We start from the raw sequence: 15,384 nt of genomic DNA, 5'->3' as shown, positions 1-15,384 counted from the left end.
TCTGCAACTTGATTGATTGGGTATTCCTTTTGTCCAGATGGGATAGGGCAGTATGCAGTGCGATGGCGATTGTGCCATCCGTGGATCTGTTGGGGTGGTATGAAAATTGTAGTGGGTCTAGGGTGTTGGGTAAGGTGGAGGTGCTATGTTCCTTAACTAGCCTCTCAAAGCACTTCATGATGACAGAATAGAGTTCTACAGGGTGATAGTCATTTAGTTCAGTTACCCTCACTTTTCTGGGTACAGGAACAATGGTGGACTTGAAGCAAGTGGGTAAACATTTAAACTGTATAAAATTCTACATCTTTTTCAATTCCACAAAAAAGGGACACCCATCGAAATAATGTTCTTTCATGTGATATAGGTGTCGAGAGGATGTGTTAAATCCCAGACAACGTGTTCTTATAGATGCAATGGAAAGACAATGTATTCCATTGAGCCCGGCCCGAGGTCTCCTACCTGACTTTACCACACTCCCTGCGTGCCACCCCCCAATACATTTTTGGGGCTGCCTCTCGGGCTTCCAGCCGCGCTGCCGTGCTGCCTCCTCATACCACCGCCTCTCGGCTTTCGCTGCCTCCAGCTCAGCCTAGGGGCGGCGATATTCCCTAGCCTGTGCCCAGGGTCCCTTGCCGCCCAAAATCTCCTCCCATGTCCAGGAGTCTTGCGATTTCGGCCGCTGTTGCTGCCCGTTACCACGCTGCTTGGTCCTTTGGTGGTGGATGGTTCTGTAACGGCTGTCGTGGGAAGAAGGTGAGGACCAAAGCGCAGAGTGGTAAGTGTTCATCTTATTTAATGAAAAAACTGAACAACAAACAACAAAGAAACAAGCGAAACAGTTCTGTCTGGTGCAGACACACTAAGACTGAAAATAACCACCCACAAAACACAATGGAAAACAGGCTACCTAAATATGGTTCTCAATCAGGGACAACGATTGACAGCTGCCTCTGATTGAGAACCATACCAGGCCAAACACAGAAATAGAAAATTATAGACAAACTAACATAGACAACCCACCCAACTCACGCCCTGACCATACTAAAACAAAAGACAAAACAAAGGAACTACGGTCAGAACGTGACACTTTTATGAACGGTAAACATTTATATTTTTGGTCAGTATAATTGAAGAAATCGTGTTCCAAGTATTCCCTTAAGAGACAGGTGATCATATACAAATGTAAGCCAAGTTTGAAATGGTTATGTTTTAATCAATATTATATTTGTTTGGGCTTCTTGCCATCAATTTGCAGTCTACAAATTATGTTTGGCCTCCGACCACACGTTACAAAAAAAATCGGCCCTTGGCTGAATCTTGTTGATTTTTCCTGATGTACAGTATATAGACTCTAGTCTAACCACCAAACCACCATGTAAAGAATAATTATTTGCAGAATGTGTGTCAAATTAATGAATGGCAATGATAAGAATTTGTCAATAGTTTTTTCAAACAAGCAATTCATACTATGGAGAGGGCTCGGCACCTTGGCCACAAATTCATGATAAATTCAAGACGTAGAACATATGGTACTCTTGTCTCTGTCTACTTGTACTTCATGGCCCATATACTGTAAGTTTGATTCTCTCTCTCTATTTCTGTAGCTCTCTCTTCCCCATCTCTCTCTCTCTTTCTCTCTCTCTCTAAATTGCTATAGATGACAGCCGCCACAGGATGTTTTGACAATACAGAATGAAGACGAAGTTGAAACGTTTACTGATTAATGATTTTTCTCTCCATAATAACATTTATTATTGAACACAGTAGTGTTGTCAGTCTGTGGGTTCTGTCTGTCTCACACTGTTACACAGACACACAGAGAAAATGTAAAGTTGCACGCTTATAAGTAGTGTTGCACGGTACACTAAAACGTCTGTACTGTTTCGATACAAGAACATGAAAAATAGTTTGGTACTTTGGTACTTCTGTCAAATGTGTCTCACTGATCAATACTGCTTATCAGTGCAGCCGATGTGCCCCTTATAGCGTGAGCTCACAAGTGCCCGCTCCACTTAAGCTTAACTTATGTTTCCCAGTCTAAACAGTTTGTGCATGTATTATGAAATCACTTTGTGATGTTTTGGTTTGTTTTGGTCTTCGGCAGGGTTTCTTGCGCTTTTCGTGCACACAAAAACATTTATTGAGGCAAGTTGAAGATCGGTAGCCAAATGCTATGCCCCTTCATCTGTGATTGGTGATCAGTAGGAGTGGGAACATGAAATGTTTGCTGTCATTCAACTTTGAGATGACTAGCTTTCATGCACATTTTTTTCACTTGAGAAATACTGCACCAAACATCTTAGTTAGATGTAAAATTGTGCGACTAAGACCTTTCGTCAAAAACGTCAATTCAATACAGATTTCTTGATTTATCTTAGATTAATTCAGCCTCGTTTGAGGAAGTGGTATTGGGCATGTTGCTATGGGGGCTCAAGTGGGATAAAGTAACATTTCCTTTCTTTCCCGTTTTTGAAGTGAAAGTCTTTAGGGAACGTTCATATTGTTTAGCTGAGTTCTGCTAGAATAAAACCAAGCCTATGTATGTGGGTTCCTTTAGCCTTCATTGGTAGTCTGCGCTGCATCATGTTAACTCCCAACTAATGCTACGCAGAAGGTAACACACTTGAATAATGTGACATTGCATGTAGAAATGTTGAAACTGTTCATTACTGTTTGCAAAACAATGTCCATACAGGCTAGAACACTTTACAATGCAAGAAGGTACCAACCAGTAGCCTCCAGCTTTGTAGGCTAACTTTCTTTGCTAGCTTACAGCTGCAGCTAACATCAATTCATTATCAAATCAAATTGTATTAGTCACATGCTCTGAATACAACAGGTAGAACTTACAGTGAAATGCTAACCAACAATGCAGTTTCAAAAAATACAGATAAGAATAAGAGTAACAAGCAATTAAAGAGCAGCAGTGAAATAACAATAGCAGGACTATATACAGCGAGGTACCGATACAGAGTCAATGTGTGGGGGCAGTGGTTATTTGAGATAGTATGTACATGTAGGTAGAGTTATTAAAGTGACTATGCATAGATGACAACAGAGAGTAGCGGTGGTGTAAAGAGGGGGTGGGGGGCACTGCAAATAGTCTGGGTAGTCATTTGACTAGATGTTCAGGAGTCTTATGGCTTGGGGGTAGAAGCTGTTTAGAAGCCTCTTGGACCTAGACTTGGTGCTCCGATACCGCTTGCCATGTGGTTGCAGAGAGAACAGTCTATGACTAGGGTGACTGGAGTCTTTGATCATCTTTAGGGCCTTCCTCTGACACCGCCTGGTATAGAGGTCTTCGATGGCAGAAAGCTTGGTCCCAGTGATGTACTGGGTCGCTCACACTACCCTCTATAGTGCCTTTCGGTCGGAGGCTGAGCTGTTGCCATACCAGGCAGTGATGCAACCCGTCAGGATGCTCTCGATGGTTCAGCTGTAGAACCTTTTGAGGATCTGAGGACCCATGCCAAATCTTTTCAGTCTCCTGAGGGGGAATATGTTTTGTTGGGCCCTCTTAACGACTGTCTTGGTGTGCTTGGACCATGTTAGTTTGTTGGTGATGTGGACACCAAGGAACTTGAAGCTCTCAACCTGCTCCACTGCAGCCTCGTCGATGAGAATGGGGGCGTGCTCGGTCCTCTTATTCCTGTCATCCACAATCATCCAATTTGTCTTGATCATGTTGAGGGAGAGGTAGTTGTCCTGGCAACACACGGCCAGGTCTCTGACCTCCTCTATATAGGCTGTCTCATCGTTGTCGGTGATCAGGCCTACCACCGTTGTGTCATTGGCAAATATAATGATGGTATTGGAGTCATGCCTGGCCTTGCAGTCATGAGTGAACAGGGAGTACAGGAAGGGACTGAGCACGGATCCCTGAGGGGCCACCGTGTTGAGGATCAGCGTGGCGGATGTCTTGTTACCTACCCTTACCACCTGGGGGGTCCAGGATCCAGTTTCAGAGGGAGGTTTTTAATCCCAGGGTCCTTAGTTTATTGATGAGCTTTGAGGGCACTATGGTGTTGAATGCTGAGCTGTAGTCAATGAATAGCATTCTCACATAGGTGTTCCTTTTGTCCAGGTGGGAAAGGGTGTTGTGGAGTGCAATGGAGATTGCATCATCTGTGGATCTGTTGGGGCAGCATGCAAATTGGAGTGGGTCTAGGGTTTCTGGGATGATGGTGTTGATGTGAGCCATGACCAGCTTTTCAAGGCACATCATGGCTACAGACGTGAGTGCTACGGGTCGGTAGTCATTTAGGCAGGTTACCTTAGTGTTCTTGGGCACAGGGACTATGGTGGTCTGCTTAAAACATGTTGGTATTACAGACTCAGACAGGGAGAGGTTGAAAATGTCAGTGAAGACACTTGCCAGTTGGTCAGCGCATGCTCGCAGTACACGTCCTGGTAATCCGTCTGGCCCTGCAGCCTTGTGAATGTTGACCTGTTTAAAGGTCTTTCTCACATCGGCTGCATGATCACACAGTCTTCCAGAACAGCTGGTGCTCTCATGCATGTTTCAGTGTTATTTGCCTCGAAGCGAGCATAGAAGTAGTTTAACTCGTCTGGTAGGCTCGTGTCACTGGGCAGCTCTCAGCTGTGCTTCCCCTTGTAGTCTGTAATTGTTTTCAAGCCCTGCCACGTCTGACGAGCATCAGAGCCGGTGTAGTACGATTCGATCTTAGCCCTGTATTGACGCTTTGCCTGTTTGTTGGTTCGTCGGTGGGCATAGCGGGATTTCTTATAAGCTTCCAGGTTAGAGTCCCGCTCCTTGAAAGCAGCAGCTCTAGCCTTTAGCTCAGTGTGGATGCTGCCTGTAATCCATGGCTTCTGGTTGGGTTATGTACATACAGTCACTGTGGGGACGACATCAACGATGCACTTATTGATGAAGCCAATGACTGATACTCCTTAATGTGTACTTAATGCCATCGGAGGAATCCCGGAACATATTCCAGTCTGTGCTAGCAAAACAGTCCTGTAGCTTAGCATCTGCTTCATCTGACCACTTTTGTATTGATCTAGTCACTGGTCTTTCCTGATAATATGCTAACCATAATCCAAAGTATGCTGATTTGAAAGCTGATTGCCACCAAAACATTATTAATTTAATTAATCAGTCTCTCTCTCATGTCTCTACCGAAGATGATCTATTGCCTCAGTAAACTGACTGTGTCTGTGAATAGGGCTCTGATGGGCACCCTCTTTTGCCTCCTGAATGACATCATTACTGGTTAAAGAGACAGCGCACACTTTTAGAAAATAAGCTACTTCTTTGAAATTGTTGTTGATCAGTACAATAAAATAAGTCCCACATGGAAAGGAAACAAATTGTCATCTATAGCCCCATGAAGTCAGCCTAACCAAGCTCAATAACTCAAAGCATGCACAGACTTGTAACGATCATTGTCCTCCTCGGATGAGGAATAGGAAGGATCAGACCAAAACGCAGCTTGGTAAGTGTCCATGTTCATTTTAATAAATAAACTGAACACTGCAATAACCAAAAAACACAAAGAGAGAGCGTGAACAAAACTTAACAGTTCTGTAAGGTGAAGACACACAAAACAGAAAACAACTACCCACAAACACAGGTGGGAACAGGCTACCTAAGTATGGTTCTCAATCAGAGACAACGATAGACAGCTGCCTCTGATTGGGAACCATACCAGGCCAAACACAGAAATACAAAACATAGAACGAAAACATAGAATGCCCACCCCAACTCACGCCCTGACCAAACCAAAAATAGAGACATAAAAAAGGAACTAAGGTCAGGATGTGACAATACTCCTATTGAATATGCATTCACCTGTATTGTGAATAGACCTAAGCTACAGTACATCTTGATTCATACAGTTTATCAATAGAGATTTACTATTCAAATATATTATTACCTTTATCTTATGTAGTTAGATTGGTAAAAACAAAGTAAAATGGATTGTATGATTGTATAATTGATTCATTAATGCAAACATGGCTGTCTCTTGAAATGTTTTATTTCAAGATTTTTCAATGTAATGATATTGAACTCAAAAGATGCCCAACGGTTGAAAAGAGCAGTAGCTGAGTTTCATTCTGAATCACGTGCCATTCTCTGACTTTGGCATATATGCCTTATTTTTGTTGTCGTGGTATCATTTTGGTATCGAGTATCATGATGGTTTCGAGAATCGTGTCACTAACCCTGGTATCAAACTCAAAAAAGTTCTGGGAGACTGTAAAGTCCATGGGGAATAAGAACACCTCCTCCCAGCTGCCCACTGCACTGAAGATAGGAAACACTGTCACCACCGATAAATCCACTGTAATTGAGAATTTCAATAAGCATTTTTCTACAGCTGGCCATGCTTTCCACCTGGCTACCCCTACCCCGGTCAACAGCACTGCACCCCCCACAGCTACTCACCCAAGCCTTCCCCATTTCTCCTTCTCCCAAATCCAGTCAGCTGATGTTCTGAAAGAGCTGCAAAATCTGGACCCCTACAAATCAGCCGGGCTAGACAATCTGGACCCTTTCTTTCTAAAATGATCTGCTGAAATTGTTGCCACCCCTATTACTAGCCTGTTCAACCTGTTCTCTTTCGTGTCATCTGAGATTCCCAAAGATTGGAAAGTAGCTGCGGTCATCCCCCTTTTCAAAGGGGGGGACACTCTTGACCCACACTGCAACAGACCTATACCTATCCTACTCTGCCTTTATAAGGTCTTCGAAAGCCAAGTCAACAAACAGATTACCGACCATTTCGAATTCCCACCATACCTTCTCCGCTATGCAATCTGGTTTCAGAGCTGGTCATGGGTGCGCCTCAGCCACGCTCAAGATCCTAAATGATATCTTAACCGTCATCGATAAGAAACAATACTGTGCAGCCGTATTCATTGACCTGGCCAAGGCTTTCGACTCTGTCAATCACCACATTCTCATCGGCAGACTCGACAGCCTTGGCTTCCCAAATGATTGCCTGGGCTGGTTCACCAACTACTTCTCTGATAGAGTTCAGTGTGTGAAATCGGAGGGTCTGTTGTCCGGGCCTCTGGCAGTCTCTATGGGGGTGCCACAGGGTTCAATTCTAGGACCGACTCTCTTCTCTGTATACATCAATGATGTCGCTCTTGCTGCTGGTGAGTCTCTGATCCACCTCTACGCAGACGACACCATTCTGTATACTTCTGGCCCTTCTTTGGACACTGTGTTAACAACCCTCCAGATGAGCTTCAATGCCATACAACTCTCCTTCCGTGGCCTCCAATTGCTCTTAAATACAAGTAAAACTAAATGCATGCTCTTCAACCGATCGCTGCCTGCACCTGACCGCCTGTCCAACATCACTACTCTGGATGGCTCTGACTTAGAATATGTGGACAACTACAAATACCTAGGTGTCTGGTTAGACTGTAAACTCTCCTTCCAGACTCACATTAAGCATCTCCAATCCAAAGTTACATCTAGAATTGGCTTCCTATTTCGCAACAAAGCATCCTTCACTCATGCTGCCAAAATACCCTTGTAAAACTGACCATCCTACCAATCCTCGACTTCGGCGATGTCATTTACAAAATAGCTTCCAATACCCTACTCAATAAATTGGATGCAGTCTATCACAGTGCCATCCGTTTTGTCACCAAAGCCCCATATACTACCCACCACTGCGACCTGTATGCTCTCGTTGGCTGGCCCTCGCTTCATACTCATCACCAAACCCACTCGCTCCAGGTCATCTACAAGACCCTGCTAAGTCTCCCCTTATCTCAGCTGTATATAGACTTATTTTTCTACTGTATTATTGACTGTATGTTTGTTTTACTCCATGTGTAACTCTGTGTTTTTGTATGTGTCGAACTGCTTTGCTTTATCTTGGCCAGTTCGCAATTGTAAATGAGAACTTGTTCTCAACTTGCCTACCTGGTGAAATAAAGTTGAATTAAAAATAAAAATCGGTATCGAAGTCAAACTTCTGGTATTGTGACATCACTATTTAGAAGCCCATCTTGCCTACACGTACGCACACGCACGCACACACACACACACACACACACACACACACACACACACACACACACACACACACACACACACACACACTTCACGTTATAGTGCTCATCGTGCTGCTACATCTGAATTATGTGAAGAGGCTAGTGGAGTGTTTATTCGTTTTACCAGGCCTGTAATTAACAGTGGCTCTGGAGTGGTGCATGGGCGGCTCCATCCCTCCAGCAAACGAACACCGACAGATGTTTGTGTAATCTCTCTTTTTCTCTCTCTTTCTCTGTTTTCAGTCTCTCCTCCCCTCTCTCTCTCCAATCTCTCTATTCTCCACCTCTCTCTCTATTGCCAATCTCTCTTTCACCTCTTCATCTCCCTCTCAGGCTCTCCAGGTTCGCTTTGCCTGTCTCTATGGTTGAAGTTGTGGCCCAGATACGTTTTGTTCTCTCTCTCTTCCTTTCCCCATGTCGCTCTCTTTCGTTCTCATTCGTTGTTGCTCCCTCATTTACTCAATTCAATTCTAAGGGGGTTTATTGGCATGGGAAACATATGTTTGCCTTGGCAAAGCCAGTGAAATAAACAATAAACAAAAGTGAGATAAACCATCAGAAATTAACAGTAAACTTTACACTCACAAAAGTTTCAAAAGAATAGATGTTTTATTGTTGGCTATGTATAGTGTTGTAGCAATGTGCAAATAGTTGAAGTACGAAAGGGAAAATAAATAAACAGATAAACATAGATTGTATTTACAGTGTTAAGTGCTCCACTGGTTACCCTTTTCTTATGGCAACAAGTCACATTTTGCTGCTGTGTACTCTCTCTCTCTCGCTCTCTCTCTTTCTTTTCATACTCTTTCACTCTTGCTCTCGCTCTCATGCTTTGAAACTCCTTCAATATCCCTCCAATCATAACGTTGGCTGTTTGAGAGTTGGAGTGAGCTCTCTGGGATGTTTACCCATATCATGTCTAAATTGTCTGTCTCATCACAAGAGACAGGGAGCAAGAGTGAGGAGCTGTGTGTCGTACAACTGTTAATTATTTATCTGACATAACGTTTTGGGAATTCAATTTCCCATTATTTTTCACATAATTTAAACCAGATCCATTGGGTTTGCTCTAGGTTTATGCAAAACCACTTTCACCACTTTAACACTTTCTCATTTGAGGAAAGCAGAGTAATAAAAATATAAATAGAATTAAACTTTTTTCTTTCTTTCTCATTTTATGGCCAGTGTCTCAGTTATTTTATACAAATGTTGAGTTTGCATCTAGCTTTTGTTGCAACTTGAGAAAATGTGAAGTGATCGTTAATTAAAATGAAAAGTTTGAACAACTCACTGCTCATGATAGCTTCAAAAGTGGTGGTGGGGAACGTAAAAATAGAATGATTTCTAATTCTGATAGAATGATTTATATATTCAAATTCTATGGTGGGGAATGAATGGGGCTGGCTTCTCTTGTTTCCTGTTGACAGCCTCTGTCTGTGGTGTCAAACATATTCTGTGCGCTGTGGAATAGAATGTGACCCATCTTACAGAGCAATCTCCTGTCCTCACATAAATGTCTGTGATGTTTATGTTACGATCTTATTACGTGTGAGTGTGTGTGTGTGGATGCATGCCTTATTCTCTGTGTGTGTGTGTGTGTCAGTGCTACTGTCTGTGCCTCTCTCCCTCCCTTCCTTTCTGTCTGTCTGTCTCTCTGTCTTTCTACTGGATATGCTCTCTGTGTGTTTGTGTACATTTCTGCCGCTCTATTCCCATGACACAAATCAGCCACCGCTTCCCAGGGCTCCAGAAATACATATCAATGTGTGTGCTACGTGCTATTGGTCTAAATGTAGTCAGAGTGTCATGTCCAGGCTTGAAGGCTGTTTTTTGTCTTGATTAGTTTTGACGGCGACTATTACTTTTTAAAATCCTGTCTCTGTATCTCAGTCATGTCACCTAGGAGAAAGGAATGGTTACCCAGCACTAAAATAGCATACCGCCACATGAAATTGCATGCCTGTAGTGATAGACTACCCTACGACTCTATGGCCTTTCCAGTGTATGGAAAAACAGTTACATCATTCCAGATGTCATGAGGCTCAGTAGCTATAGACTCATGTCTCTCCCATGCCCTTCCAGATATACTGTATGATGTATATGTCTGTGGCCTATGTCTTCAAGCAGTTATTCCTGTTCCCTTATATATTTGAGTTTTCCCATAATAACTCATCAAGCAGTTGCCAAAGACTTGACCAGCAGTGCACTTCTGCATCTCCCTATCTCAGCGTTTCCCAAACTCATTCCTGGGGAACCCAAGGGGTGCACTTCTTTTTTTTTCTTCCTTAGCACTACATAGCTAATTCAAATAATCAAAGCTTGAGTTCAGTTTATTATTTCCAGTAGAACTGACAGCGTTTGAACTTCTTTGCAGATATGAAACAAACAGACAATCATAATATAGATCAGTAAAAAAATATCAAATCCCAGGCCTCCTGAGTGGCACAGTGGTCGAAGGCACTGCATTGCTGTGCGGGAGGCGTCACTACAGGCCCGGGTTCGATCCCGATCTGTATCACAACCGGCCATGATCGGGAGTCCCATAGGGCGGTGCAAATTTGTCCGAGTATTGTCCGGGGTTAGGTGGGGCTTTACTTGGCTCATCGCGCTCTAGCAACTCTTTGTGTAGTGGACCGGGCGCCTGCAGGCTGACAGTGACGGTGTTTCCTCCAACACATTGATGCGCCTGGGTTAAGTGGGTGGGTGTTAAAAAGTGCGTTTTGGTGGGTCATGTTTCTGCATACCCATGACTCGACCTTCCCCTCGCGAGCATGTTGGTGAGTTGCAGTGATGAGACAAGATGGAAAAATATATAAATAAATAATGTATATACAGTGCCTTGCGAACGTATTCGGCCCCCTTGAACTTTGCGACCTTTTGAACTTTGCGACCTTCAGGCTTCAAACATAAATATATAAAACTGTATTTTTTGTGAAGAATCAACAACAAGTGGGACACAATCATGAAGTGGAACGACATTTATTGGATATTTCAAACTTTTTTAACAAATCAAAAACTGAAAAATTGGGCGTGCAAAATTATTCAGCCTCTTTACTTTCAGTGCAGCAAACTCTCTCCAGAAGTTCAGTGAGGATCTCTGAATGATCCAATGTTGACCTAAATGACTAATGATGATAAATACAATCCACCTGTGTGTAATCAAGTCTCCGTATAAATGCACCTGCACTGTGATAGTCTCAGAGGTCCGTTAAAAGCGCAGAGAGCATCATGAAGAACAAGGAACACACCAGGCAGGTCCGAGATACTGTTGTGAAGAAGTTTAAAGCCGGATTTGGATACAAAAAGATTTCCCAAGCTTTAAACATCCCAAGGAGCACTGTGCAAGCGATAATATTGAAATGGAAGGAGTATCAGACCACTGCAAATCTACCAAGACCTGGCCGTCCCTCTAAACTTTCAGCTCATACAAGGAGAAGACTGATCAGAGATGCAGCCAAGAGGCCCATGATCACTCTGGATGAACTGCAGAGATCTACAACTGAGGTGGGAGACTCTGTCCATAGGACAACAATCAGTCGTATATTGCACAAATCTGGCCTTTATGGAAGAGTGGCAAGAAGAAAGCCATTTCTTAAAGATATCCATAAAAAGTGTTGTTTAAAGTTTGCCACAAGCCACCTGGGAGACACACCAAACATGTGGAAGAAGGTGCTCTGGTCAGATGAAACCAAAATTGAACTTTTTGGCAACAATGCAAAACGTTATGTTTGGCGTAAAAGCAACACAGCTCATCACCCTGAACACACCATCCCCACTGTCAAACATGGTGGTGGCAGCATCATGGTTTGGGCCTGCTTTTCTTCAGCAGGGACAGGGAAGATGGTTAAAATTGATGGGAAGATGGATGGAGCCAAATACAGGACCATTCTGGAAGAAAACCTGATGGAGTCTGCAAAAGACCTGAGACTGGGACGGAGATTTGTCGTCCAACAAGACAATGATCCAAAACATAAAGCAAAATCTACAATGGAATGGTTCAAAAATAAACATATCCAGGTGTTAGAATGGCCAAGTCAAAGTCCAGACCTGAATCCAATCGAGAATCTGTGGAAAGAACTGAAAACTGCTGTTCACAAATGCTCTCCATCCAACCTCACTGAGCTTGAGCTGTTTTGCAAGGAGGAATGGGAAAAAATGTCAGTCTCTCGATGTGCAAAACTGATAGAGACATACCCCAAGCGACTTACAGCTGTAATCGCAGCAAAAGGTGGTGCTACAAAGTATTAACTTAAGGGGGCTGAATAATTTTGCACGCCCAATTTTTCAGTTTTTGATTTGTTAAAAAAGTTTGAAATATCCAATGTCGTTCCACTTCATGATTGTGTCCCACTTGTTGTTGATTCTTCACAAAAAAATACAGTTTTATATCTTTATGTTTGAAGCCTGAAATGTGGCAAAAGGTCGCAAAGTTCAAGGGGGCCGAATACTTTCGCAAGGCACTGTATATCAAATTCCCAGTTTATGCTACAAAACCAACTTCATAAGAGGTTTTAAAAGTAGATTATATTTGACTCAACATTGAATGGCGTTGTTGGCAGAATAGATGGATGCATTTTAATGCATGATTAATATAATTCAAAAATACATTTCTTGGTAGTGTCATGGTAATTTCCTGTATGACTAAATAAGGAGAGTTTACAAACCACACACACAAGTCAGAGTTGTACTTTAAACTTAATCTTTTAATAATATGAGCTTCACCATAGCCCTTTGACTCTCAGATCAATTTAGTGTCTGTAAATTAATTCTAAGAGTGTCAACATAACGGCAATTGAGATATTTTATAGCAAAGATCCACCCCCTAGTCGACATGTCAAACCACAGGTCTTAGGAAAACTGCACAAAGGGCCTTTTACTTGAAAGAGGAGTATCCCATAGCCAGATAGCATTAGCTATAAATTATTGTTCAGTTTGCTCTCTAAGACGAGGTTCTACTTCTCGTTCTTGGTACTTCCTATTACCAAACCATTACCTCATCCAATGGCATATATCAATTGTCAATTCTAGATACTCCCATCTCAAATACAACCCACCCATGGACAAGCTCCCTGATGGGAGTGAGCCTCTAGGTCATATACTAGATCAAGATAAAGGCAACATCAGAGGGGACATACAATGGTTCCAGACACTGCCACACTCCTCCCCCCAATGGGAAAAGGAGGGAGTGACTGGAGTAGAGACATAGTGGAGCCCTTCACATGGTTTCACAGATATATTCATAATGAAGACAATGTCCATACCTGACTTCTCCCTTTCTGATATTCTGCCTATTATCAGACATGTAAAAGACAAGCTTGACCTCTCCCCTGTCTGGGCCCCAAGTGACTTTTTCCACATAAGCATATTATGAAAGTAAATAAAACATCTTATTTATCAATGTTACCTAACTAATTCTGATTCAGCTATGACAGTAGTCCAAAAGATATTAGGCTATCAGGTTGTAAATCACAGATGGGCCAGTGTATCTATTTATGTAGCAATCTAAAAACACATAGTCTAAGGTTAGCTAGATAGCTGCTAGGAGGATGTCATGTCATACCATTGGAGGAGTAGGTGAGTGACTGACTTTTCCCCCTCGTATAGTTTTTCAGTGGCTATACACAGCTAGAGATGCAGGTGTCAATTGGTGAGCTAACAAGAACTTGAACGACTGTTATCCAGTTATCATATTTATTGTGTTTGCAAATTCACTCTGGCTATCTGTTCCAATTTCAGAGCACTCCCACCTGAGTATGCCAGAGCACAGACTAACTGATTAATTTATGAACGGGCAACACCCGCTGAATATGACCAGTGTCGTTAAACAAAGGCAAAAAAATAATAAACTCAGCAAGAAAAGAAATGTCCTCTCACTGTCAACTGTGTTTATTTTCAGCAAACTTAACATGTGTAAATATTTGTATGAATATAACAAGATTCAACAACTGAGACATAAACTGAACAATTTCCGCAGAGGGTGGGGGGTCATGTCAGGAAGAGCCTGAAAGAAGGGTACCACATGAGAGAGGAGGATGTCTTCCCTGTAACGCACAGCGTTGAGATTGCCTGCAATGACAACAAGCTCAGTCTGATGATGCTGTGACACACCGTCCCAGACCATGACGGACCCTCCACCTCCAAATCGATCCCACTCCAGAGTACAGGCCTCGGTGTAATGCTCATTCCTTCCACGATAAATGCAAATCCGACCATCACCCCTGGCGAGACAAAACCGTGACTCGTCAGTGAAGAGCACTTTTTGCCAGTCCTGTCTGGTCTAGCAACTTTGTTGCCAGTGATGAAAGGCAGGTCCTCACCAGACAACAGGCCTACAAGCCCTCAGTCCAGCCTCTCTCAGCCTATTGCGGACAGTCTGAGCACTGATGGAGGGATTGTGCGTTCCTGGTGTAACTCGGGCAGTTGTTGTTACCATCCTGTACCTGACCCGCAGGTGTGATGTTCGGATGTACCGATCCTGTGCAGCTGTTGTTACACGTGGTCTGCCACTATATGATTTAAAATGTCTTAGTATACGTAAATCCCCCAAATTCTAAGAATTTAATGAAAACCATATCTAAGTGCTCTAAATATAAAAAATAGTGTAATTCTTCCTCGGGGTGGATATGAACAGATTTTAATGAGATTTCATGTTGCTAAAATGCTGTCAGTTCCAGCTATGTAGTGCTAAGGCAAAAACCAAAACGTGCACCCATTGGGGTCCCCAGGATCGAGTTGGGAAAACGCTGCCACATTTGGTTTAGCCATCAACCTGGCCCTACAGCAGTGGTTCGCTTCCCAAGCTGGGCCTGAACTCATTGCAAAAAAAGAAAGCGGGTGAAAAGCAGTGCGTTAAGATCCAGGTGCTGATTTTGGCAGGAACAACTATTCAAAAACAAGTGTTTTTGCCTGAACACATCTTTTACTCAGCAGTATTAAGAGAAAGCCCCATGAGAACATGACTCCATTTGTTCATTTTGTTTTTGCTCAGGTCATACTATGCAGTTATCTGCCTACGACCTCTGTAGTTGATACTGTATGTTGTCTCTCTTACAATGAGAAACCTTCATTCATCTATGATTACCTCTCATCTTAGAAAACAGATTTTTGTGGAGTTCTGGTGTTATTATCAGCACTCTGGCCCACTGGGCTCGGTCAAATATTAAAGGCGAGGTGAGACTTTGTTGTCTTTGTTCACTTTGTTCTCTCTTTTCCTCCCTCTGTTTTCTTCTCTGTTTTGCAATTGATGACATGGCTTTGATGTTAATGAAAAGAGAGGGATAAAACACATTGACGAAGTCGAGAGGACAGGAGGCGGAAAGAGGGATGAATGCTATTGAGACCAGG

The sequence above is a fragment of the Oncorhynchus tshawytscha genome, linkage group LG04 (genome assembly GCF_018296145.1).
Source record: "Oncorhynchus tshawytscha isolate Ot180627B linkage group LG04, Otsh_v2.0, whole genome shotgun sequence".
In the NCBI taxonomy this organism is placed as follows: domain Eukaryota; kingdom Metazoa; phylum Chordata; class Actinopteri; order Salmoniformes; family Salmonidae; genus Oncorhynchus; species Oncorhynchus tshawytscha.
Note: the sequence above shows the minus strand (reverse complement) of the source record.